Here is a 27,870-nt window from a genome sequence, read left to right as displayed (position 1 = left end):
CACACCCAGAGGGGCCGCCTTGCCTCTGCTCAGTTAGGTCACCAGTTATGTCCCTCACTGTATCCTGAATTCACCCAACACAAAGAGTGCTCTCTCGAGGCCAGAGTGGGGGCTGGGATGGCCCAGTTGAGGGGTTCATCCCAGCTGAGGGGTTGGGGGGCTGCCAGGCACAGCTTCAGTAGAAGGTTCGTCTGAACTGGGTTCTGAAGGATGAGTAGGAGTTGGTTGGACCAAGTGGGTGGCGTTCCACACTCAAGACCCAGGCTGCACAGGCAGGAGGTGGGAGCCGGGTGGTTGTGGGCAGGTCTGTGTCAAGAGTTGAGGCTGACCAGCCCCCGTGGGGTGCTCAGGCAGCTGAACCCAGACAGGTTGAGCCCCAGGGCCAATGGCAGGTCCTGGGGGCGGGGGTGAGTCCTAGCAAAGGAGCTGAAGAGAGTGGAGGTCAGTCACTGCAGCCAGCAGGGGCGGCCCCACATCCGCCCTGGTATTTCTAGAGTCAACATTAAGACAAACCAAACTTTAAAATCTAGGCTTTTCCAGGGACAAATAGCCCAACTTCTCTGGAGCTGGAGATTCCATCTGTATTTTTATTTTATTTATTTTTTATTGAAGTATATAATTTGCAGTGTGTTAATTTCTAGTGTATAGCACAGTGATTCACTTATATATATATATATATATATATATATATATATATATATATATATATATATATATATATATATACACACACACAAACACACATATACACACACACACTTATATATACACATTCCTTTTCATATTCTTTTTCATTATAGGCTATTACAAGTTATTGAATATAGTTCCTTGTGCTGTACAGTAGGACCTTATTGTTTATCTATTTTATATATAGTAGTTAGTATCTGAAAATCCCAAACTCCCAATTTATCTCTCCCAACCCTCTTTGCCCCACTAACTGTAAATTTGTTTTCTGTGTCTGTGAGTCCGTCACTGTTTTGTGAATAAGTTCATTTGTGTCCTTTTTTCTTTTTTTTTAAGATTCCACAGATAAGTGATATCATACCATTTTTCTTTCTCTCTCTGACTTACTTCACTTAGAATGACAACCTCCAAGTCCACCCATGTTGCAGCAAATGACATTATTTTATTCTTTTTTATGGCTGAGTAGTATTCCATTGTATAACTATACCACAGCTTCTTTATCCAATTGTCTGTTGATGGACTTTTAGGTTTCTCCCATGTCTTGGCTATTGTATATAGTGCCACTATGAACATTAGGGTGCATGTATCTTTTCGAATTAGAAAAGATATATGCCCAAGAGTGGGATTGCTGGACCATAGGGTAAGTCTATTTTCAGTTTTTTAAGGAACGGAGATTCCATCTGTAACATGGACTTTGGGAGGGGGTGAAGGTTAGATGAGATATTTGTAAGCCCTTATCTGTGCCTCACACATAGTAGGGCTCACAAATGTTAGCCATTATTATGATTATTCCAGGATTTCTGCAGGTGGGGAAGCAGGGAGGTCATTGAAGTATGTTGTCTAATTCTGTGTCTTTTTATCTAGCCCGAGGTAGCTAATGTTCTTATTTTATGGATAAAGAAGCAGGCCAGCCTAGCTTAGTCATGTGCACAGGCTGCTCAGCAGTAGCTCAGCAAAGCTGATCACAGGCCCAAACACGACTGCTTCTCAGCACCCGAGGGGCAGCCCTGCTGCGGGGCCAGCTGTGCGCAGGCAGGACCCTCCTAGGGAGCCGTGAGACTCGGCCCCCGGCAGGTGCTCTGAGCTGGTTGCCCAAGTGGAGACAGAAAGCAGCTGTATCTAAACATCATCTTCGATAGCAGCAAAAGAGGGAAAGAAACGTAAGGCATGTGTCACGCGCAGCCTGACCCCTCCGGGGTGGCTGGGACCAGCCTGCTGCCTTGGTTTGTCTGTGGTTGGCCGCACTGGGTGAGAAGCAGGAAGGGACCCAGGGTCTGCAGGGCACGGGCAGGTTGACCAGCCCTGCAGGGGGATGCTCTGAGTACCTGGATGACTCTGAGGACCGGGGGCTGTGGGAAGAGCCTATGGCCTGGGCAGGGGCAAAGGAGGAGTGCAGAATCCCTGAGGAACCTCCCTGCTGGCCCTCAGGGTGGGAGGGAGAGTAGGGGGTGGGTGTTAGGGGACACCAAACAGAGATCAGAAAGGCGGTGTGCAGGTCAGATTCGCCCTGTCAGTGTATTTGATTTGGCTTACAGAGTGGTTCTCAAACATTTTAATATTATGTCACAACAGTTTCCTAGGAAAATCTAGGTTTTAAGTTTCTCTTGAAAAATTGGAGCATCTGGCCACACTGTGTGAAAGGAGAGAGGCTGCCCAGTCTAGCTGGTAGAAGAGTTACCGCAGACCCCACCACTCCCTATGGTGCTGCCTTCACTGCTTTGTTGTCCCCTGCCTTGGTGGCTCCCACCATTGATAGGATTGCCCTCCATGAACACTTGGTTCCTCTCCTTGACTCTCAGTCCCTCTGTGATCCTAGTTGCCCTAGAGATGAGTATGGGGGTGCTGTCAGGTGCTCAAAGTCATTGGTCTCAGCTGTCCAGAAGCAGAGACAGGACAAGTAGGGGGAGCAGTGAGTGAGGGCTCCCCCACCCCTAGAACCAGCTGTTCAGAGGGTTGGGGCTGAAAATTTGGTGGAAGCAGCCACCTCAAGACCCTGTGGGTGGCTCAGCCCTTGGTTCTCTTATGCTGGTAGAGAGAAGGCTGGAGTTGACTGGCCCCAGCAACACTGCCACCCAGGAAAACACTGTCCGCTCCGAGGGAGTTGAAGGGAAAGGGCAAAAAGAGGCTCTCGAGCTTTCCAGAAGCTTCCAGATAGATCACAAGCTTCCAGGACAGACAACTGACATCGGAGGAACTCTTTTTAACCCCAAACTGTGGGGGAGGTTAGGAACTGGGGGAGAGGGCTCCCCAGCTGCCAGGGGCAGGGCACACCCTGAGGGGCACAGGAGAGCACAGGACGAGGGGCAAACATGGGGTCAGGACCCACCCCTGCAGGCCCCAGGTGGGCTTGGGCACAGAGCAACTGCTGCTAGGGGAAACCGGGCCTGGAGGTGATGGGGCGGGTGATGGGGGGTGAGTAAGAGAGAGACAGAGAAAAGGAGAGAGAGAGAAGCGAGACAGATGGAGACCAACACAGTGAGAGATGCACAGAGACAAAGAGAGAGAGATTAAGGAGAAAGAAAAGCCAGATGAGCCCCTTGGAGCCTGTGGGTTCCACCCGACTTGGGACGAGCTGGGTGCTCGCTCCTCTCCCCTGAGGACCTGCCCACCTGTGCTCACCTCCTCCTTCCAAGGCCGGGTTCAAGGCCAGGGCCGAAAGCATCCTGTGCTAACAATGCTGGCACGTCCCAGGGGCTCCAGGCCTCTCCTTACGACAGCAGCTGCTCTGTCCCCTGCCAGTGGATCCTCACTCACCAGGAGAAGCCCACCAGAAAGGCCTCAGCCAGCCTGGGGACACGTGGGGAAGGACCACCACCTGGGGTTGGCTGGGCCTCTGCCGATGGCCAGTAATATTTGGCGAGGCCAGGGCCGTCTCAGCAGCAGGACCCTGCGGAAAGGCTCAGCTCCTCCGTGAGCCCAGCCTCAGGCCTCTGGCCCTGCCCACCTAGAGGGGACAGTCGTGGAGGACCCAGGGACCGGGGCTTTGGGAAGCATCGACAATAAAATCAAAACCACATTTTTCTGTGTTGGAAGACTAAGCCGTGATAAATTTGGAAAGTAATAAATATCAGAGCTTTGCAGACCATTTCCCGGCATCTCACAGCAACCTGGCTTCACGCAGCCCGTGCGGCGCGCCCCCAAGTGCGTGCGGCCTGGACCAGCGACTGCTCCGATCCGTAAAGGTGGAGACATGCTCGGAAGGCTGGGTGCGTTTCATTAGAGGCTGGTGATGGGGAGCTTCCAAGTGTATGGTTTGGAAGCCCACGAGCAGGCAGCGTTGGGGGAAAATGCCCCCGTGAGAGTTGTGGCCAAAGCCAAACCATGGTTATTCACTGTGTGGTTTCCAGCTGCTTCCAAATCTGCCTCCGCCAGCCGGGACGCTGAGTGAGTTATGCTTCCCACCGTGGATCCTGGTTTCCCCAGTTTCTCGGTCTGGCCTGAGTAACATAGGGTCAAAGACTGAACAGGCCCTGGAAGGGGTCAGAACCATCTCGTGTCTATGCCAGCTGGTGGCTTTTGCTGGCTGGGTAGACACATGGAAACCCCTTTCTTTGTGAACGCTGGGATAAGGGAGATCAGAGGGTGTGGGTTCAGAACCTCTGCGGGCCACGCTGTGTTCAGGCACCCAGTTCAGGTGGCTTCCTCCCCGGCTGGTGGCCTCTGAAGTGCCCTCTCTGTGCTTGTGACTTCCTGGCCTCCGTCTGCACCTGGCACAGGGCTGTGTGTCTAGTTTGACCTCTCCTGGTCCTCTTTTTTCTCTCTGGAACCCTCCCTTCCTGGGACTGGATGCCAGGACTGCTCGACCAGTGGAGACTCCCTGTGGCCCTGAGTCCCATGAAGAGTCCCCTTGTGGGTGGCCCCTGCACAGAGGTCTCCGTGATGGAGACCCTTGCTGTGCTGGGCGGTGGCACTCACCCTGCCCCCTGCTCTGACCACCACATCTACTGGTCCGCTCCCCAAGCTCAGAGGTGATGGCCCAGCTCACGGTCTTGTCCCACATGCACACAGGCACCAGGCGCGGACCTGGCACACGCAGGCACGTATTATTTTTGGCTCCTTTTCCCTTGCTCATTTCTGTTTAAAAACTCATGCCTGCACAGCATGTTTAGTTTATATATTTCCATAATCCCAGCTTTATTTCCAAAGAGACTCCAGCAGACTAGAGAAGGTAGTGCAATTTCAGGATGGGTAATACTGAAATGTTCAACCAAAAATGGAGCTGTGGCCACCACACGGGCAGAGGGAGCTCCGTGTCCTCACGCCTGTGCACCACCCGCGTAGCAGTGCTCAAGGGGGTAGAACCAGGGGGATCGCCCAGTCCCTCACTCTACAGAGAGGAGGTAAGTTCCACCACATGGGGCTCTTGTTCTTTTCTTGCTTCTTGGCTCTCTCCAAGGTCCAAAGGACTCTTCAGCTGGACGACGGAAGTTTTCAGGTTATGCGCTGTTAGACATCACCATTTAGGCACGTCCTCAGTTCTTGTGACAGTGAGAACCAAAGGGACTGCCTGGCAGTCCCAAGAGGCTGCATGAAATAGCCACCCACCATAGGGAAAACCCACGTTAGAATGCAAGGAATCTTGCAAAGAGCTGCTCCAAGTTTACCAGCACTGCTGAATCAAAGTATCCGGGCAAAGGCTCTAGGGATCCTGGAGAAATGAGATGGGTGGGGTCCACTTTTTGATCTCCTGAAGTAACTTATTTTAAAGAAGGACTGATGACTACAAAACGATCCTGTGGGAGCAGGTGTATCTGCCACCTAGTGTAGGTGTCTGATTTCTTTCCACAACTGGTGCATTTAAAACAATGCATTTTCTTTTGATTGTCAAAGTCATCTGTGTTCATTATACACACACACACACACACACACACAGAGATAAAAATACAAAGAAGAAAATAACAATCACAAATTGTACCCCTCAGAAGCATTTTAGCAATATTGTGGTCAATTTCTTCCAGTCGAGACACCTAGCTGCACATAGCAAAGGGATTTTTTTTTAACCCTGTTTCAATTGTATCATCATGATGCTATGTGATGCTGTGGGAACCTAATCTTGCTTACATATTTGCCTGCATTTCTAATCATTTCTATTCATAGATTTCTGGAAGGGGAATCACGGGGCTGAAGGGTGTGAACATATTGAATATTGATTGCCAACTTGTCTTCCAGAAAGTGTGAGTCACTTTATTTGCTCTCCAAGAGCGTGACAGTGCCCACCACCAGTCTTTAAAAAAGGATCAGGGCTGGAAATGACCCAGAAGTCAATCTGGTGCCTAGATATCCAGGGACAAGATGCCAGTCCATTCCCCACGTGAAGCAGGAGCTCCCTGGCAGGGGCCCCTCTGCTGAAGCTTCAGGGACAGAGAGCTCACTCTCTGCAGGAAAGCCTCCACTTCTGCAGGTACTTAGGTTGGCTCTGTGTGCCCTTGGCCATGAGACAGCTTCCGCCAAAGACGGGTCTGAGGCAGTGGAGCATCTGTGTTGTGGGCGGGACCGGTGCCCATCCCTCCATCAGCCATGTCAGTCAGAGAAGACCTAGGTTCTAGTGTTCCTGATCCAACTGGGGGAACTTCTCTAAGAAAAAGAACACTAAAGCATGAATACCAAATGCGTAAAATTATGTAAAAATTACGTAAAAATGTGACCAGAATCCCAGTAAATCACAAATTTTCAAAAGCTGATAAATAACATAAATATCACAAGATCCTTCAAAAAACAGAGACGAAAACTTCTAGACATCTCTAATACTTTCCTTACGTTTTTGGCTGAGATTTCTTTGTTCTCTTCATGTGACAATGATTTTCTACAGTCATAATAAAAAGATAATTTAGTCTTTCTTCATGGCATGACTGATCAAAAATATTAAAAGTTTTCTCATAGTTTAGAAAAATTACTTTCAACTTCGTAACTCATTGGTAACGACGTGTAAATTATAGTCTTATTATCAGATTTGGACAACACTTGTATCATGTTCCCGTTACGTCTGAGCTGTAAGATTTTAGGGCATTTCAAGGTTTCACATGGTTATTATTCTTAAATATTCTCTGAATGATGGTATTCACATCTTTATTCATGTTATAATGGCATTTATGAGTTTTGTGTTTTCTTTGTTGTCAGTTTCAGTGAATTTGGCAAGAGATTTAAATTTCTTCCCAATATCTTCATGGGATTCACTCCTTTTAATTAGTTAAATGACTAAACATGCCAAGAGCCTATTTGTTATTTTTATTAAAGATGTTATCTCTTCCTCTTTGGCAAAATCTGAACAGTTAAAATTTTGATTTGATTAACAACAATTTCTATTGATTGCATCGCACATCTTTATGACTTTTCTCATATTCCATTAACTTCTATCTGATTTTTTTCTCGGTTTCTTTTTTTTTAATTGAAGTCTAACTGCTGTACAAAACTATGTAAGTTATTGTCAGTTACAGGTGTACAATATAGTGATTCACAATTTTAAAGTTTATACTCCATTTATAGCTACTATAAAATATTGGCTACATTCCCCGTGTTGCATCATATATCCTTGTAGCTTAATTTATACCTAATAGTTTGTACTCCTTACTCCCTGACCCCATGTTGCCCCTCCTTCCTTCCCTTTTTCCCCACTGGTAATCACGTTTTTGTTTGTTTTCTATACCTGCGAGTCTGCTTCTTTTCTATTACTTAATTAAAAATCTAAATGTCCAAATTGGAGAACTATAACTTCTCATTTGTTTTATTGCAACATTTTAAAACATCTTTTTAAATTATCGTTTAAACAGTGTATTCTCAACTGAAATTCTCCTTAGCTGGGTACCAAAATGCCTGAGACCCCACCAGTGCCACCTGATGGGGGTCAGAGTTGGGGGTGTATGTGACAAAGGGGAAGTCCCAGTGCAAAGAGAAGGCAATCTCACTTTTTCTATTGTTTAGGGCCACTCCCTGGGGCTTTGGAAAGGGCTCCTGTAAACTGGGGACCTGTCTTGTAAGCATCATTAGTTTGAAGGTAAATCCACCTGTGACATCAGTCTTAGATTGCTGCCCACTTCTCCTTCGGCCCTGTGGAGCCTCTATTCAAAGGACTTTGGGGCTTTATATTCTAAAGCCTTAGCCTGAGATAGTGACAGTGGCTCAGCAAGCCAGTTGTAATAGGAAAGAACAAATCTGATACCATATTGGATCTGTTTCTTTTACTTTAACCTTTGTATTCTATAGCTTTTGCTATGAGTTAAGAATGTTGCCTATAGCCTGAAATATACAAGAGAGCCCATTCTCAAGGCTCTGACCTTTAAAGGTATAATAGTTTCCCATTCATACAGAGATAAAATATTACAGAACAGAGAATAACATTGGTCTTGTTGGAGGTTTACAGGAACATCTTAACCTGACCTCTGTGGACAGCTGTAAGAACAAAGGATTCTGGCACCAAGAAATTTACAACAACCAACCACACCTCCTCCCTTTTTAGTATAAAAGAAGCCTGAATTCTGACTTGGGTAAGATGGTTCTTTGGGACACTAGTCCACCATCTTCTCAGTCTGCTGGTTTTCTGAATAAAGTCACTATTCCTTGCCCTAGCAACCTGTCTCTTGTTTTATGGGCCTATTGTGAAGTGAGCAGTACAAGCTTGGACTTGATAACACAGGTGAGATGGACTCAATTGTGTTCATCGTTCAGTTTCATCAGGGAGCTAAGATGACTTCCCCATAACTCCTGACAAACCTGCTCTCTCGTATGGAGGAGTGTCTACAGATCTAGGCTTGTGCCTCAGTTCAAGGACGAGGAAGAAAGCCCTGGATCTATCTTCTGGATCTATCCATCTATCTCAAAAACTCCTTAAAATAGTTTCAGGTTTCTTTTTGTATTTAAAAATCAGTATTATTCAAGAAAAAGAGAAGATAAGCCTCTGACTGCAAAACATATCTGATAACGGACTTACGTAAATATACAAAGAACTCTTAAAACTCAACAGTAAGAGAATGAAGAGTTAAAGATGGGCAAAAATTTATACACGTATGATTCTAACCAAATGATATTTGGAAAAGGCAAAGCCATGGAGATAGTAAAAAGGTCAGTAATTGCCAGGGGCTTGCGGGGAAAGATGGATGAACAGGAGAAGCACAGAGGATCTGTAGGGCAGTGAAGTCACTCTGACACTACGATGATGGGTACTTGGCATTACAGGCAGACCTTGGAGATTCTGCAAGTCCAGTTGCATCCCACTGCAATAAAGCAAATACTGCAATAAAGCAGGTCACACAGATTTTTTCAGGTTCCCAGTGCATATAAAAGTTACGTTTACTCTATACCGTAGTCTATTAAGTGCGCAATAGCATTATGTCTAAAAACCAATGTACCTACCTTAATTAAAACATTGTTGCTAAAAAATGCTAACCCTCATCTGAGCCTTCAGCGAGTGGTAGTAGTAACATCAAAGACTATGGATCACAGATCTCCAAACATATATAAAAATAATGCAAAAGTTTGAGATGTTTCAAGAATTACCAAAATGTGACAAGGCACGTAGTGAGAAAATGGTGTTGGAAAAATGGCTCCAATAGACATGCTCATTGTGGGGTTGCTACAAACCTTCAATTTATGAAAAACACAGTATCTGTGAAGCGCAGTAAGGCAAACAGCAATAAAACTAGGTATGTCTGTGTACTTTTGCCCAAGGCTGTAGAACGTACAGCGCCAAGAGTGGACCCTAATGTAAACATTCAAGTGATAAAGATGTGTCAATGTAGGTTCATCGATTATAATGAAGGTACCACTCTGCTCTGGGACATGTTGATAATGGGGGAGGTTGTGCCTGTGGGGGCAAAGACAAACAGGAAATCACTGTGTTACTCTCAGCTCAATTTTGCTATGAACCTAAAACTTCTCTAAAAAATAAGGCTGTTAAAATCAACGTATTCAATGTTTTTGTGACTTATTCAACAGCCATGTCCAAGTATCATCCAATCGATATTTACTGATTGATATTTGCGTGAGGCCGGGGGATCTAGTCAAGAAACGGGCTGGAGAGATTCCTCTGGTCACAGCATCATAATCCTGCGGGGAAGGCAGTCATCCAGAAATGCAAATAAATTTTTTTTTCAGAAGTGCAAATAAATTTTAAAAATCATAATGGCAATAAGTACTTTTTCAGTCATCTGTATTTCACAGAAGCAATGAGGAGAGGGACTCAAGATAGTCTGGAGGGTGATGGGGTCTTTCCCAAGAAAGTGACATCTGACCTGAAGGGTGGTTGGAGTTGTTCAGGTCAAGAAAGAGGCAGCAAGAGGCCAGTAAAAGGACCTGTGTGGGGCCCCCAAGCAGCTCTGCGGTCTGAGAGAGGGAGTCTGTGGCTGCAGCTTAAGTTCAAGGGTTTGACTGTCCAGAGCATCTCTGTCGAGGGGGTGGAGCCAGCCCCGCAGTGCCCAGAAGAGGCAGGGGGGGGGGTGCTCACTTCGGGGACTGCTCTTTCTCCAAATGGATCAGAAATATTTGAAGGGCTTTAGTGAAGGAGTGGAAGTGATCGGATTTGTGTCTCAAAAATATCCTGGCTACGCACAGAATGGATCAGATGTGGGCAAGAGTGGCACTAGGAGACGAGTTAAGGGGCACTGCAGTAAGCCAGGCAGGAAGGCGTACTGGCCTGTGTGGTGGGAGGGAATCGCATGGAGCCAGAAGAGTGTCTTAGACCAGCAGACAGGGGACAGTGTCAGCAAGGTATAGCGTTACAAACTGAGACAGAGGACACTGGAGGGGAACAGATTTGGAAAAGAAGATAAGGAAGTCACTGTGGACCTGCCAAGTGAGATGTGCCTGGACTGCGTGCCTCTGGAACCCTGCACACAGCCCGGGCTGGAGACATAAATCTGAGCAGACAGATGGTAACTGGAGCTGTGCAGTGATGAACTCATCTAAGGGGAACGCGTGGGCTGAGACCAGCAGGGAACAGGGCCACCATAGCTGCCCTGATCCTCTGTCGGGGGATCCTCAGATCATCAGCGATGCCCTGGGCAACAAAATCTGGAGCTCAGATTTGCTCTATGCTCTCCAGGCGACAAAGGTCTTGCACCAAACCATGTCCCTATGATTCCTCACCAGACCCTTAGAGGCAGGCACGCTTAGACCCACCTGGAGGCTTTGTGGTGCTGAGGAGGGAGAGCAGGACTGGGAATCCCAGAGATCGAGGCACGGATTCACAGGGTAATAATCCTGACCCCAGAGAGTTGCGGGGATCAAGTGACATATTGCATTTACAAAGCACCAGGCACTGCGCCTGACACATGGCTGTTGAGGTTTTAAGGGACTCATAAATAACACTCCATGACTCTCCTCCTGCTCACATCCAACTGAGAAATGAGACGCCGGAGACAGATCACTGGCAGACGAGCGACAGCATCACTGCCGGCCCTGATGATGTACATCAGGCCGTAGCTCTGTGGTCCACACGGGGTGCTCGCCTTCCTGCATTTGCCGGCATCCTCTCTCTTACTTCGTCACATCATGGGGCAGCCCACCTGAGAGACCAGGGGGCCGGCAGAGCAGAGCAGTTAAATTTACCCAGAGCAGAGGGGAGACCAGGAAGGGATGTCTTCTGGGGGCTGCCTTTTGATGGCTCCACCAGACTCAAGCTAGAGTCGGAGACAGTGCTGTCTTGTCACCCATCACCCACTGGGGAGGGGAAGGGAGGCAGGAAGTGTCACTCTGCTGAGGTCTCCCGACATGGTGTCATGAAGCCCTCATCTACACCACCAGTAATAGGTGATTGTAAATACTCAGTCTCTTACTCTCAGCTGTTTTCAGAGTCACAAGGAGGTGCCTCTTTCTGTCCCTGTTGGTTATGTCTGTTGAAATGAACTCTGATGACTGGGTCACAGCTGTCAGGATCTGGGGACTGGTTCCCTTCCATGTGGTCTTGGGTCCCCTGGACAAGGGCACAGGGGTATGTTGATCCAGGCATCCCCAGGCTGCCGTGCTCAGGGGACCAGAGAGGTCAACCCCAGCCCCAGTGGGGAGCTTGCCCACTCTTGTCTGCTCATGGTTCAGCACGGCTCAGCCTGCTAGAGCTCCAGCACCCGACATACCTGCCCTGTGTGTCTCCAAAGTCTCCTCTCCTCCTCCTCAAGCCTCCTCTCTGTCCAAGGACCTCGTGTCCTTGCTGATTTTCCCCAGAGCCACACATCCCAACTGTCAGGGCGGGTTATGACAGCTGGACCTGGGATTGGATATGTGGAACCGGGAGAGGCAAAACCAAAAACCGTGTGTGTGTGTGTGTGTGTGTGTGTGTGTGTGTGTGTGTGTGTGTATCACGATGGAAATGCAGAGTGGGGTTCCAGTTGGTATCCCTGTCCTGATCCAAGCACAGGTGAGGTGTCCCCACTTGACTTTGATGCCAGGCCAGACATCCATCATTCAAAGTAATGAGGAGAAGAACTTGTGTGGCAGGTGTGTGTCTTGTTTTATTCATTGCTGCTGCTTTTGCCAGGCTGGGAGAAGTTCGATATGGAAAACATTGGAGACTTCTTCTGCATCTTGAGTGTATGAAGATCCTACAATTTCTACACAGAGCAGGACACGTCCTTCAGCCCACCTATTAGGGCGGGGATGCTGAGGCCCCAGCTGGTGTGGTCTCCTCAAGCCCTGTGGCCCCGTATGCCCTGGACCACGAGGTCATAGCATCCTGTGCTGAAGCAGAACCACCCATGGCTGAGTGGGGCCTCCCGTGCAGGGAGCCATTCCCATCAGAGGTCCTGTTGTTGCAGCAAAGTGTGTTACAGCTCAGTGCTACAGCTCAGTTGTGACAGCAACCTGGATCCGGGCGAGAGACCAAGCAGCACTCAGAGGGTTGGAGAACTCAGGTTTATTACGCCACCAGACCCAGAGGAGTTAACACTCCAAGCTCTGGACCCCGTCTACAGGCTTACACAGGCTTTTATAGGCTGCCAGTCTAAACTTCGCAACATCATACGCAAATAAGGTGTAACAAAAGTTGACTAATTAAGAATGAGCTTTGTAGAAATGGACCAATCAGGAGTGACAGAAATGGGCCAATCAGGAGTGAGTTCCATGCAAATGAGGCACTACAAATGGACCAATCAAGAGTTAGCTCTGGGAACCAATAGAACCTTAGGGGTAAGTTCTGCTTTCCTAGAAGCAAGCCGTTTCAGAGTTAAAAAGTGAGATAATGCTACTGGGCCAGGGAACCAAATGGTGCTGGCAGGAGAGTAGTGGCCCTGCCTGGGGGTCCTGACGTCTTTTTCATGGGGCTTCCCACCTCACTGTCACTTTCCTGTGGGGCTAACGTCAAACCGGGAAGGGTCTCCTCTCCTCTAGGGACCCCTGGACTTCTGGGACCCCAGTCAATCCCTTCTCTTTCCCTCACAGCTCTGGCAGCAAATGCCTTTCCTCCTAGCATCCATCACACGGTCGGGTTTTTGAAGATCACAGGTCAGGGACAGGAGTGATCTCTGGGTGGCTTCCACTTCCTGTCCTGTTGCAGCAACAAGGAGGGAGTGTAAAGGCCAACTTCAGGCCTACACAGGAGAGGGGACAGAGAGAGAACTGACAAATGTCACATCTCATCAATTATTCTGCCAACCGCGCTGTTATGCCCCCAGCTTGATCTCACATTTCCCTGTTCTGGGTGTCCATGTTGCTCTGCCAGGCAGTGCTGGCGCTCTGGGATCTTTGGGAGAACCCCAGGGACCCTGAACCTCAGGGTAAACTTTGCACATCAGTTACCGGCAAAGGTAACGAATTGAAAACATGGTTTATTGTTGAAATCCCCGTTGTATACGGAGAGACCCACAGCGAGCACGTCTGCTTTGAGTTGTTGCATTTCACTGGTGGCAGGATTCACAGGAGGAGGTGGAGACTGGGGTTGGGCTTCTCCACTCCATCCCATGAAGTCTTCCTTCCCAGGATCTCCCACTGCAGCAGAGCTGGAGTCTCAGCCCTGGGGATGCCCCTTGGTCTCCCCGGTACTGAGATGGAGATGCCTTTTCCTCCTTGAGCTCCATTCTGCCTTCCTCTCCATGGCCTTGTCTCTCTCTGCTCCCTGCCAGGAGGGTCCCATCCCAGCCTCCTGCTGGGAGTCTGTCCTTCAGCTCCCCCAGTTCCCTGCTGAGAGGTACCAAGCCTGGACCCTAGGGTGGGGCAGACGGGACAAGGGGCCTTAGCAGCACTTGCTGGAGCATCGGAAAGATGATCAGACATTTCACCTTCCTCAATGAGTGATCCTCCAGGCACCCCGGACCTTATTATACTGACAGAGAGTCCTTTTCTGTCATCCTAGCCTGGTGTGTGCCTGACCCAAGAGGAGAAGGAGAAAGGAGAATAGAAAAATAAAGAACAGATTATAAAAGTTAACAGGGTTGTATCATGAGGGAGAAACTTGTGCATAAATTTCAAGGCTAATAAGCAAGACTTCAAAGAATTTTCTGGATTGCAGCTCCCTTTTGGTCTGTGTCCCAAATGCCCCGAATTAATTATTCATTCTTTGGAGATCTGTGGGTGAAAAAGTTTGAAATGTGCTGACTTCACCCATTTAATCATTTCCTTGTTGTTTCTTTGGTAGGTTTTTTTTTCCCCCTTAAAAATGTATGTTTATCAAAGTCGTCCACATACACAGTTTTAAAGTCAAATGGTTCTGCAAGGCTTATAATGAAAACCAGCGTTCCCCTTCCCCTCTCCTGATCCTCACTCCCCAGAGGCCACCACTCTGAATTCTTCTTGCTGATTCTTCTCTGTTTTCCTCCTGACTTTAAAATAACCTGCTTAGACTGCCATTTCTTGATTTTCCAGTTGAAATGTTATTTCATGAATTCCTCAATGGAAGAGGAGGACTTAGCTTTCTGAAACCATCCTCCCCCCTGCCTATGCGCCCTCTCTCCATGCCCCCACCCCCGTCACGGTAATTACAGTGTCATTTTTGGCCAAATCAATAACTCGGCATTTACGTAGTTATGACTATGTTCATATTATTCACAGCTAAACCACGTAGAGCACATTTCCTATCTTGTACAGCTTTTTGTTTTGCTTGGAATAAAGCGTTGCCAAGTTTTCCCTTTGTTTAGTGTTTCATCGCTAATCGTCCCTAGACTTTGGGCTGAAGGAGGCTCTCCCTGTTCTGTGTGTAGATTCACTGGCCGCTCCCTGCCCTGCTGCCCCCACCTCCGTGATTTTGGGGTCCTGAAGACCCCTTTGACTTCCCCAAGTTGGGTCCCTGTTTGCTGAATCCAATGTCCTCTCGATCTTCTCCCTCGTTTTGGTGAACGAATCTTCCAGTCGCTCCCGGAGAAATGTTTGTGTTAGGACAGGATTTGGAGAGCTCGTATGTATGTGCAAACATGAGCCATTCCACCCTCACATTTGATTGGCAGCTGGGTTGGAGATTCTTGACCCTCAGACTTTCAAGTTTTGCTCACTGCCTTCCGGCTGCTGTTGAGAAGTCAGATGCTGTCTCATCACTTTCCTTCACATAAAATCAGTTTCCTCTCTGAAATCCTTCAGAATTTTCTTTTTATCCTTGGGGTGCTCGGGTGTGGGTCCCACTCACTCGGGGATTTTCAACCTGGAGGATCATGATTGCTACTCACAACCTGGTAAATGTTCTCTTTTTATTTTCTACCCCTCCTTCCCTTCCCCCAATCTGTTTCCTCTGTTCTGGTTTCTAAAGCTTTCTGTTTTTCAGTTCGGGACCTCCTGAGCTGATTCTCTAGAGTCTAGTTTTTCTCTCCTAAGTTTCATCTCTTTGTTCGCGTTCTGTCTTTTGGAAGAAAGTGCTTAATCTTTCTGCTGAAGCTTCTTGTATGCTATGGTTTTGGATGGCTGCCATTTTAATTTCCAAAAATACATTAAAAATTCTGAATGATTGTTTTAAAACTTACTTTGTTATTATTTTTTTAAGCAACCAGCTCACTCATTTCATGGATGGATGTAATATCTTCTTTTTTTCTCGAGATAGCACCTGTAATATATATATGTATATATATTTTTTATATTTGTATACTATTTATATATATTTTATACATTTATAAACTTATATATATCTTTTCTCCCGTACTTTTTTAAATGTCTCTGTTTCCTCTAAATTCATTTTTCCCTCTTTAATAGTTTTCATCTCTGATTGGATGTAACCACTGAGGCTCTCAGACACACACTGGAAGCTCTGTGTGTCTGAGTGGGGCTTTGTTGGAGGAAGACTGGACCATTTTACTGGGGGTTCCCTGAACTGCCAGTGTCTGCACAGATTCTATTGGCCTGGCCAGTATCCCCAGAGAAGGGTCATCCTAAATCCTGTTTGGTTCCTGGTTCTAGGGCCGAGGGAGGTGTAGGGCAGGGGCTTCAGCATTCAGCATGTTGACTGCCATCCCCGTGGTCAGCCTGCTGCCCTCACCTGCATCTGTGCCCGTGGTTTCTGAGTTCAGAACCCTCTGGTTCCCTCGTCTTCTGCCAGGATGATGGGGAAGTAGTTTTTCACCTGTACAAACTGGGGCAAGGGACCGTGGGCCAAAACATTCTCAAACGAATTTTTAACTCCTCCTCCGTTTTCAGCTCCACCCACACTGCTGCTTGCAGAAATACTGTCACTGGCAATCCCCGCCCCTTTCTGGAAGACTCTGCTTATTCCAGGCTTCCCCTGCCACCTGCTCAGCCTTCAGGCTTCTCAGATGGGCTCCATCGTGACCACTCATGCATCTGCTTTCCAGGTTCCAAGATTTTGTCTCTGTTGCTTCTTCTGCATTTTCTTTGTCTGTGGAAGGTTTTGCCTGATTTTTCCTCCTTTCCTGTTACTTAGTAAACTTTCAGGAGAGTATAGATTAATAGGCTAAGGTTGTTCGAGGTGCTGGGGAGCCCATGGTTCCTTCCTTTGCTTGTTCTCTTCTGGCAACGCCTCCCAGCCCGTCCTGCCCCACCCATGCCAGCCCGGGACCAGCTGCCCTGTCATCTCTGCCTCTCACATGGCTGGGACGTGGGTGATTAGAAAATCCTTTCAGCAGGCCTTGAATCCAGCTGAAATTTGGCTAGTTGGCATCTACTGTATTGTGCTTGACCTTTGGGGTCTTCACACAAACCAAGAGATTGAAAGAGCTCCCAGAATCAAAAAAAAAAAAAAAAAAAAAGACTGCAGACACATACATATATATGTATAACCAAATCACTTTGCTGTATGCCTGAAACTAACACAATATTGAAATCAACTATACTTGAATTTTTTTTTTTTAAGATCTCTAATATCCAACATCCACTGTCTTCATCTCCATGGTCTCCTCCAATTTTTTACCTGTTTTTCCATTGGATTGTTTTTTTGTGTGTGTGTGATTTGTAAGAGCCATTTTTGCCTATAAATCCTTTGCTTGTTAGAAAGTTCCAAATGCTCTCTCTTTTTTTAAACTGTATTATGTGTTTTGATCTACGGAAGTTTTTAATTTTTGTGAGAGTCATCAGCCAGTTGTTTCCTTTATGGCTTCTGGGTGTTGAATCTTCCTTCCTGGGGAAGGGAACCCCACACCCTAAAGTTGTAAAAATAATCTCTTTTTTCTCCCTAATACTTTTATGATTTTTTCATTTAGCTTTTGTTTGTTTGTTTGTTTTCTTTTTCTTTTTCTTATTCTCTTTTTAAATGTAGCTTTTTAAAAACATTTTTCATGACAAAAAATGCATCCTAATGTAGCAAACCAGTCACCACAGAGGTCTATCACAGGATAAGTTAACAATCTCTTCTCTTTTTACTTCCAGGCCAGCCTTTCCCAGGTTACCAGCGTATTCAAATACACATTCAGATCTATAGGATTTGATTTGATTTTTTCAAGATGGAAAGACAGTATTTAAATACCTCTGAAACTAATTTTTTAAAATAATTTTGCACAAAATGCAAGAGGCTCACACACACCTTCTGTAAATCGATCTCAGATTTTCCTGCACATCTAGAGGAACAGGGGGAGTACAAATCCACCTGCACCTGCCAACATGACAGCAGACAGACCCACAGGCAGTGAGTCTTCCTTCTGGGACTGCAACCATCTGAGAAACATCGAGACACTGAATTTTCCCGAGACATCAGCACCTCCAGAGAAAGAATTGTATCTACTGGCCAAAGTAGCACGTGAGGATTTTTCTCTTCTCTTCCAAATATGTTTGCTTTCAAATGATAAGAGACCTGACTCCCTTCCCGGTGAGACAGAACATTGCACACCACTTTGATCTAGGTTCTTCCCATGTGTGTCGGGAACAGCCTGCCATGGGTAGAACTCTCTGGGAAGCAGGCTCAGAGTCTAAGATTCATTTGCAGGAAATTTACTGGGAGTGCTGTCCAGAACAGCACATGTGAAGGGTTATGGAAGCAGACTTGGGCAGAGACGGAAGTTGGATCACGAGGTGGTTCCAACAGGTGCCTCAGCCACTCACACAGGGAACATGGCACTGTCAACATGACCTGCGGAATGGGGGGTGAGGGGGCTGGACTTTTCTATCCCTGTGCTGACCAGTCACTGAATATCCTCTCTAGGAGCGGACGTGGCCATCACCTGAGTTTCCAGCTGTCGTAGGCAACGCTGCTGGCAGCTGGGGGAATAGGGACCTGGTCCTGAAAAGGTGGGGGTTGCTGGGTGCATCACAACCTCTGCGACAAAACCCGAATGTGCCACTCTGACCTGGAAAAGTAACAATTTAATTCAGGCTGTGGACCAATGCACAAAGGCTGTGCTCATGTTCTCACTCCTCTTTTTTTAAATTGAATCTAACTTATTATTAATTTACAGTGCTATGTTAGTTTCAAGTGGACAGCATGGCAATTCAGTCTTTTTGCAGATTATACTCCATTACAGGTTATTACAAGATAATGGCTATAATTCCCAAGGATACAGTGTATTCTTGTTGCTTATCTATTTTATACATAGTAGTTTGTTATCTGTTCATCTCATACCCTTAATTTGTCCCTCTCTGCTTGCCTCTTATGCTTAGTGAAATAAGTCCAAGAAAGACAAATACGGTATGGTATCACTTATACGTGAAATCTAAAAAAAATTCATACAAGTGACGGTATAAACAATAAACAAGTGGATGCAAAAGAGAGTCACTCCTCTTCGTGACCAAGTAGCTGCAACTCCTGAGTGATGCTATTCTAGAACTTTCTAGAACTTCTATTGTGATTCCACCTGCCCCCCCCACCCCCCCGACAGGGGCAGTCTAGGATAAAGGGAAGACAGTGCCAGAGTCATGCCAGCCAGCATTGTTCACACTCTGGATTCACTGTGGGAGTAGGAGTCCTGCCCCTGGCTGGTCTGCTCAGGCCATCTGGACTCGGACAAAGCAGGCGGAAGCAAGGCCAGGTCTCCTGTAGACGATCAGCAACCAACAGCCATTTGAAGCTGAGCCAGGGAGCGGGAGCCAGACAGTGGGCTGGCTAGTGTCTGGGCTTGATCTGTCTGGAGGAAGGACCAGGGAAGGCCAGGCCAGGCTGGGCTCTTTTTCGCCGCAGGGCAGGTACAGAAATTTGACTTCTCAGGGTACCTGGAACTGACTGAGCACATGGGGTTGACTCAAAATAAACAAGCTCTTAAGATACTGATTATAATAACAATAATGGTGGTGGTGGCGGTGATGACAATAGCTAACATGCATTTTGGAGTTTCTTTGTGCCAGGGTCTAGGCTAAGTGGTTCGTGTGAGCCATCTCCACACATCCCTCTCACAAACCTATAAAGTAAATACTATTTTTATCCCTAGTGTACAGATGAGAAAACTCACCGTGGAAAGGCTGGGTAAGTCGCTCAAGTTACAAAGCTGGTTAGTGGTGAACTATTATTTAAACCTGGCCAGTCTTACACTAGACTCCCCACTCCTCCCCAAGCCTTCTGTTTCTCATTAAATGGTGCCATCTTTTACCCAATTTGCTCAGGCCAAACTCCCTAGGAGTCATCCTTTAGTTCTTTTATTTGCAAACAGCCTGTAACTAATTTATCAGCAAGTCTCATAAATTTTACCTTGAAAATCTCCCCTCAGCATGGCCACTTAGGCTTATTTCCCAACCTACTACTGTTATCAGTCAGAACGAGATAAGGTATGCCTCAGTGACAAACAGGCCCTAACTCTCAGTGACTTAAAATAACAAAAGTGTTGCTCTTGCTTCACATTACGTTGCTGGTCAATGAGGGGTTCTTGCTACATGTTTTCCTCATTCAAGGACCCAGGTTGACAGAGTTTCTAGAATTTGTAATGTTACCACGGTATGCAAAGAAAGAGCAAGGTGTGTGCAAGTGTGCTTAGAGATGTCGACTCGTCACATTTTTTGATTGAAGCAAACCACGTGTCCATGCCTAATTTCACAGGGGTGGAAGATGCAATCCTCCCATGGACCCAGGGGGAGACCTGGAGACGCAGAGGAGCAGCATCACCCCTGCCATAGTCATTGCAGATCCAGTCTCCATTTTCTCTTGCACAGAGAACTTGAACAGCCCTCAAATCGGTCCCCTACTTCTGCTCTTGTCCCGTAATCCCTTCTCCATGTTACACACAGAATGATCTAAAACATCAATCAGGTCACTTTCCTCCTGGGCTTAAAATCCTAAATAGCTTCTCTCACATCAGCAGTAAAAGGCAAGGTTCTCACCCTGGCTGGCAAGGTTCCAAGACAAGGGTCAGCAAACTACAGTCCTCTGGCCAAATCTGGCAGACTGCCTGTCTTTGTCAATAAAGTTTTATTGGCACACAGCCACACCTATTCATTTACACACCACCTGTGGCTGCTTTCATTGAGCCAACAGCAGAGCTGGGGAGATACGACAGAGGCTGAATGGCCACAAAGCTTACATACCTAGCTGACCCTTTACAGAGACAGCTTCCTGGCTCCTGTCCTAAAAGCCCTGGACTCTGTCTCCCTCCAGACCTCCTCTCCTCTCACACCCTCTTTCTCATTTCCTCCAGCCATATTGGATGGCCTGTTATTCCCCAAACTGCCCAGCTCATGCCTGCCTCAGGACCATTGCACAGTCCACCCTCCTGCTGGAAGCCTCTTCCCTCTCCTTCTAACACTGCTCCTTCCTTCCTTCCTGTCCACTTGGTTTCTTCTCTTATAGTACCTGCTCAGGGGGTCCTGCCTGGCTCCCCTACAATAGCACCCCCCTCAATCTTGTCATTCTTCAGTCCATTCTTTGTCATATTCCTCTCCATTTGAAATTGTGTTACAGATTTTATTCATTTATTCATTTCCAGTCTTCTCCTATATTCGGGTCTGTGAGGTCTTTTGGGTCGAGAGACCTGGAGTTGTCTCAGTGCTTTGATGATCTTCTTACACACACTGTGCTTTCTGTGTCTCTCATTCTAAGCTGACCAGTACCCTCCTGGGGAGGGGGTTTTTAATTTTTGGCCTCAGCTCTAAACAGACTATATTTCTATGAGATTTTCAAGATCGTTTTATGTCTGAAGATTTTAATTTTTGCATTTGAGAATCAAGGACAATAGTGGTGTTATTATGCCCGTTTAAAAACACTTCAAGCTAATTCCGGTCATCTCTGGGAGGCAAACTTTGAACATCTCTGCAGTCCCCAAGGAGAACAATCTTCTGTAGCTTTGAAGCCAAAGAGGGTTTCTGAAAAGGAAGTTACAGTCAATTGAAAACTCTCAGTGGAGCGTGAAGAGCAGAGGGCTCCCTGTGGTGGGGCTGCCGCTGGGCCTGCCCGGGCTGGACATGCCCTTCTCGGCTGGAGAGAGACCGCACAGACAGCTCGATGGGCACGCTGGAGGCTGGATGGGCCCCGGACCCAACCATGTGCTCAGGGACCAGCTCAGAAGATGCAAGTGTCTCTTCCTCATCCTTGCTGTAGGTTTGGCCATTTTCTAATGAATTTAGGTGATTACGGCAGAGAGGACAGATAGAATAAAGCAAAAGTGAGAAAGCCTCACCTTTGTCTTAGCAGAGATGCTCTGGAATATATCAGAAAGAGCTGAAGCTGCTGATGGCTGGGTGAGTGTCTGTGGGGAAAGTGGTCCACAGAGCCCCTGGCCCAGTCTTCCTGGCAGGAAGGAGCTCCCTGAGTCTCCTCTTGGCTGCAGGGGTGGAGAAGGAGGGGTGCCAAGAGGCCCTGCTGCCTGTTTGCTGGCCGGTCTCCTTGTGCTTCCTGCCATGCTCACATGACCGCCTGCCACCCACACCCTTGGCTGCCTGCTTAGGTGCTGGGGCTCGGAGCCCGTCTCTGGAGTGCCCTGTGCTCTGCCCTGCCTCACTCCAAGTGATCCCCCTTTCCCCCTGTTGATTAATAAAGGCCAAGCTCAGCTTAGCCTTCCAGGCCATTTGCAGTCTGTGTCCAGAATGACCTCCCCTTTCTCTCCAACATCGACTTACCCTGTGTTTAACCAAGTCTACATCCAGCTGTTTCTCAAAGGGTCTGGCACTGTCCAACTCCCTGCTTTGGTTCACGCTTTTCCAAATTCCCTGCGGGCTCCAACTTCTGCCTGCAAGAGTGTATTCTTCCTCCCAGGCCTGAATCCACGTCCCCTCCCCAGTGACATTCCGTGTGATCTCCTGGGGCCCCACCGTGGATATCTGTGCCTCTACTGTGACTCATGTTTGGCTGAAGCAGCATGCACCTTCTCCCTTCCCCAGGGCTCCACAGGAACGGAGCGTGGCTTGTTCATCTCCATTTCATTCCCTTTGCCGGCCCTGCACAGTGCCTGGTGCAGATGGTAGGTTAGAGGGTGTTTGTCAAATGAATAAATGCTCTATAAACAGGGTCTGGTGACTTAATTCACACAGGTTTTGAGTGTGGCCTTCCCAGAAAGCTTGGATCTCTGAGAAAGGAGGGGAAGCTGGCATAGAACAGGGTGCAGTGCAAGAGAAGGAAACTTGAACTAGAGAACGTACACTGGCCATGGCTCCTGCCCAAGCCTGACTGATTGATTGGGGTAATTGATTGCAGTAGTTGACCCGGGTAGGTGGTTAGAGTAACTGAATGGAGTAAATGATTGCTGTTACTGAATGTGGTAGGTGATTGGGGTAATTGACTGGAGTAACTGACTGGAAAAACTGAGGTAAGTGATTGGGGTAAGTGATTGGAGTGGCTGAATGGAGTAACTGAGAGGGGTAACTGAATTTGGTAGATAATTGGGGTTAGTAACTGGGGAGATCAGAGTAACTGACTGGGGCAAGTGATTGGGGTAACAATGTGGTAGGTGATTGGGGTAATTGACTATAGTAACTGGGAAAACTGAGGCAATGATTGGGGTAAGTGATTAAAGTAACTGATTGGCATGAGTGATTGAGGTAAATGATTGGGGTGACTGCAGTAACTGATTTGGGTGGTGACTGGGGTAAGTGACTGGATTAACTGAGGGGTAAATGAGTGGAGTAACTGATTGGGGTAACTGAATGTGGTGGGTGACTGGGGTGACTGGAGTAATTTATTTGGGCAACTGATTGGGGTAAGTGACTGGAGTGACTGATGGGGCAGGTGATTGAAGTAGCTGATTGGGGTAAGGGTTGGAGTAAGTGATTGGAACATCTGAGCGGAGTAACTGATTGGGGTAATGAGTGTGGCAGGTGATGGGGGAAAGTGATTAGAGTAACCAGTCAGGGTAAGCGAAGGAGTAAGTGACTGGGGTAGCTGACTGAGGTAATGAATGGGGCAGGTGACTGGGGTTTTCACCTGAGCACTGTGCAGGGGCACTGGGAGGCTTTCCCTAGCCTGCTCTGGGGCTGACTGAGGAGTGATGTCTGCTGTTACCCTAGCGGAACACACAGGAGTGTTCACATCTCTACCAAAGCGCAAGTCTCGGAGAGAAAGGAGGAGGGCGAATCCCGGATTCAGGGATCAGATGAGCTAGGCCTTTGGAGGAGGCAGGAGCACCTGTTCAGGCCATGACAGTCCTCTTTTGGTGCCCTCTGTTGCCCTTAGGTGTCCCTCCAGGTGGGCTGAGCTACTCTCACCAAGGAGCCCGTCCTTGTCTCCATGCAATTGTGAAGCAGCCCTCCCCCTATCCGGGCTCCTTTCTGTGTCCTGTTGACCCTTGGCCATACCCATGGTGGCCTCAGCCACGCACATACCCCAGATGCAGACACACTCAGGGGCACTCCCCTCACTCAGCTCCCTCTCTGTGGGTCTAGAAGCTTCTGCAGGCACTATGCTGCAGACAGTCATTTGTCTCTTGGAAAGTTCACTTGGCCATGGTTCTGGCAAGGGCTGGGGTTGGCAGGTGGCCCAGTTCCAGTTCCGAGTGCTGGCTAATGCTTCACCCGCATCTTTATCACCCGTATTCTGCAGAAAGGCCCAGCAGGCCCCTGGATGTGCTCAAAGGCTGCTCCCCTCCAGTGGCTGAGCAGAACAGCTCCATCCAAGAGGTCCTACTGAACTTCAGGAGCTGCTGAGCAGCGGGAAGAAAAGCACCGTCACTAAAATCATGGTGGGGAGGGGGCGGGGGAGGGCACAGAAAATCAAGGGGTTGAGGGATCAGAGGAAGGGGAGGGGCCACGACCGCCCGGTGAGGAGGGGAGCAGACCAGGGCAAGCTGAGCCCACTGCCCCCACTGGACAGGCTTAAAATCATCAATTTCCCAGCAGAGGAAGGTCCAGAGGCCAGTGCTACCCTCAGGCTGCATCCATAGTGAGAAAAGAAGGCAAGAAGGAAAAAGGGCCGTGAAAGAGCCAGGTATGGGTGAGCAGGGACAGAAAACTTCAGAGTGAAGTGTCACAACAGTAAAGGTCAGGTTCCCCCCCCTTCTATGAGCAAAGTCACATTTGTTCCTGTGCCTTAGGGAGAGGGTCAGGATGGGGGCCCGGTGTGATACAGCCATGGTGGAAGAGTTCTTATGGTTCCCATAGTCACAGAGTGGCACCCACCCTTGGTCTCCAAGCTCACCCCATGGCCACATCCTAGAGCAGCTTGGGATGCTTCCGGGTCCACTGCAGTCCGCAGGGATGCTACCCTCCCATCCTGGCGAGTGCTTCTCTTCAGCTGCCTCCCCCAGCTCTGCCCAGCTCACCTCCTTACGTCTTCTTTCCCCACCTCTCATAAGAGCATCCTCTGCTGTCTTCCTCTACCAATGCACCTTGCACACGGCTGCCCAGAAGTCTTCTCACGGTGGAAATATGTGCACACATCTCCTGGTCTACCATCCACCTTGGGCTCATGCCTGCCTCTCTGAGAAGATTTCCATCCCTAATTAGAGGAACCAGGCCCTCCATGCTCTGTTCTGCCCAGAGGCCACATTTCTCTCCTCTCCTCTCCTCTCCTGTCTTACAGCCTAAGCTCTGCCAAGCTTAACTTCTATCTGTTCCAGGAACATTCTGTGCCCTCCCAACCTTCCCCCTGTGCCTTTTTTCTCGAAACATGCTTCCCTTTCTCCACCTTGGGCAAGGGCAGGGGTGATGGGAGGAGGTTTGAATATTCAGCAAAGGTGTTGGGGCTGGATCCTACAGGCTGGTGATTTTCAAACTTGCTTTTGTGACAAAGCTCCTGGAAGACATGGGCCCATTTTGCAGAACACCGTGGACCACTGGTAGATTTAATTCCACTGTGACTACGGGGAGGCATTTATTAGATTCAATGATAGTCCTCTGTTACACAGGACCGTTTGTTACGGACGTACAACTCTTGGCACATATATAATGTGTTTTTATTAATGCACATTTCCAAGTTTTTCATGTAATGTGCATTTTCCACTTGCTCAATAATTTTCTAATCAATAGAAATACATTGGGTCAATACATTGTAGCTTGTAGTTGTATAAATCTTGTCACCTTGGTGAGTCCTGAATGTCTTTTCCTCCAAGATAAAGATACAACAATTCCACAAGGGTTCAGTGGACGAAACCACCAGGGCCCCATGAGAGGGACTCAGGGCATGCCGGCAGCTTTCTCCTTGTCCCCTTTCCCACTGCATCTCACAGGTCCCCCTCCTTAATGTGCACTGTGACCCACGATCCTGGCTGGGACCCTGATCTGCTTCCATAATATTGAATGCTTTTTCCTGTCTGGCATCCACTTCCCTTTCTCACCCCAATATCTTTTCTTAAAATTTACCTTAATTTAATTTTTTAAATTGAAGTACAGTCAGTTATAATGCATCAATTTCTGGTGTACAACATAATGTCCCAGTCATATATATATATATATATATATATACACATACACACACACATACACATATTGTTTTTATACACACACACATACACAATTGTTTTCATATTATTATAAGGTATTGAATATAGTTTCCTGTGCTATATAGAAGAAATTTGTTTTTTATTTATTTTTATATATAGTGATTAACATATGCAAATCTCAGACTGCCAAATGTATCCCTTAGGGGTGGGGAGGGATAAATTTGAACCTCACCTTTGTGGGGAAATCTCCTCTGGCTGGATGGAAGATTGAAGAAATTTAATGCAAGCTGCCAGCCTCCCGTGGGGGCAAAAGTGCAGCTTTCTGAATGCCGGGTAGGCCTAATTTGTCCCCATTATATGATTCTCAGATAGACTTTTCATTTTCTTTGTGTGAGAGAAAGTTGTGGGAATGGCTGGGACCTAGAAACTCCCTTGTGTGTGTGTCCTATATGTCACCTTGACCTTCAGGGAGGTCCAGGAGGTAAGTGATCAAGAACCCCTGGGTCCTCTCGGGTCACCGGGAGGCAGACAGGTTAAGGATCTAGACAGTTTGGCAGAGAAGGGCTCATTTTGGCTCCTGGGGGGCTGGGCTCTCTGACGTCACACAGGGAGGACGTCCACTTCTTTCATCTCTACGTGATGATTTCTTTCCCCCACACCAAGGAACCGATCAGAAGCCACATGCAGAAATCCTCAACAGAAGTTTAGAGTGTGCAGGGGCCCGGGGAAAGGGCAGCTGCAGCCACAGGATGGCGAGAGATTGGCCCAAGAGCATCAGTATCCACTCCCCCCACGCAAGCCAGGAACGTCTATCTGGTTCTACTACGCGCGTCTCCGAGCCCCTATTTCTCATCTAGAAAATGGGCACAGTACTTGCCTCTTAAGATTATCATGGAGCTTAAATGAAATCTTGTATCAGAAATGCCTGGGACATCGAGGGTACTTGATAAACATGGCCTCCTTCCCTCTGGGGCAGATAGCATCAGAGGAAAAGAGGGGAAGCTTCCAGCACGGAGCAAGTTCATGGCATCTGCTATGAGCCTGCGACAGAAATCATGGCAAGAAGAAAAAGCATTTGTGATAAGGTTGGTAATAGGGCAGGGGAGCCCGGCCGTAGAATAACAAGATTTGAACCACGATGCGAGGACCACAGACACAGGACTCAGGACTAGGCCTGAGCACCTGGTACCCCCAGGCCCTGCGCTCTTTTCCCCGAAGCGGACGGCTGTGTGTCGGAGGGTGTGGGTGGGGGTACCTTGTGGATGTGAGTGGGAGGGTATGTGGAGGTTGCTGGTCAAAACTAATTCAAGCTGGAAAACTCTTCCCTAATTAGTTGTTTCTGTTGAACTTAACTGCCCCACAAATCTAATTTTGAAGTTCATCCAAGATGTGATTATGTTATTTTCATGTAATCTCTTTTTCTGAGCGTCCCTATTGAAAGAAGGCTAATTGGATGCTGTTTGTTTGTAGTAAGAATACTCAAAACCAGGTGGAACCAACTGGCTTTGTGCTCCCAGGCGTGGGGCCAAGTCAAGGACTGCGGCCCCGATTGGGTCTGCCTGTGGCTGGCCCGCCCTGGGAGAGGGAGGGCGCTGGTGACGGCCAGCCCCGCACAGGACCAGACAAGTGTCGGAAGGATGGAGGAGGCAGGCCTGTCTCCTTTCCCTCACACTCTGCCCTCCTCTTGGGAGGTAGCGGCCTGCCCTCAATCAGCCTTTGGCCTCGCTCTCAATTTCCATTTCCCTTTCTGACAACACAGGCCAGCCTCCTGGAAGAAGAATGATGAGTTTCTAATGCAAAACAGAATCTGTTTGGATAAAGCTTGGAATGGTTTTCCAGTCCCTGACTTTCATCAGGGAGGGGGCGGGCTCCCATGTCAGGGGACTGGAGTTGGTGTGGGGTGTGGAGAGGTGGAGGGAGTCCATTCGGGTCAGACAGGAAGGATTAGGAGGGAGCCTTGGGCATCAGAACAGGCCTGCTAGGAGAAGGACCAGAAGGATGACAATCTTTTGCCCCTTTCCTGACCCCCTTCATTCTTCCAGGGCCTCCCCACCCTGACCTGCTAAAACTGAATGGAGGGCCTGGCAGTCTCTGGCATGCCATCCTAAGAGGG

At 47.9% G+C, this 27,870-nt stretch overlaps 1 long non-coding RNA gene across 1 annotated transcript; it reads left to right on the top strand.

Moving 5' to 3' along the window:
• Positions 1-14,478: 14,478 nt before the first annotated feature.
• Positions 14,479-18,734, top strand: LOC141579175 (uncharacterized). Its single transcript, XR_012510344.1, has 2 exons — positions 14,479-15,266; positions 17,404-18,734. It is a non-coding gene; the product is annotated as an uncharacterized LOC141579175 (long non-coding RNA).
• The last annotated feature ends 9,136 nt before the right edge of the window (positions 18,735-27,870 follow it).

The sequence above is a fragment of the Camelus bactrianus genome, chromosome 11 (genome assembly GCF_048773025.1).
Source record: "Camelus bactrianus isolate YW-2024 breed Bactrian camel chromosome 11, ASM4877302v1, whole genome shotgun sequence".
In the NCBI taxonomy this organism is placed as follows: Eukaryota; Metazoa; Chordata; class Mammalia; order Artiodactyla; family Camelidae; genus Camelus; species Camelus bactrianus.
Note: the sequence above shows the minus strand (reverse complement) of the source record. Positions and strands in the feature narration are given on the sequence as shown.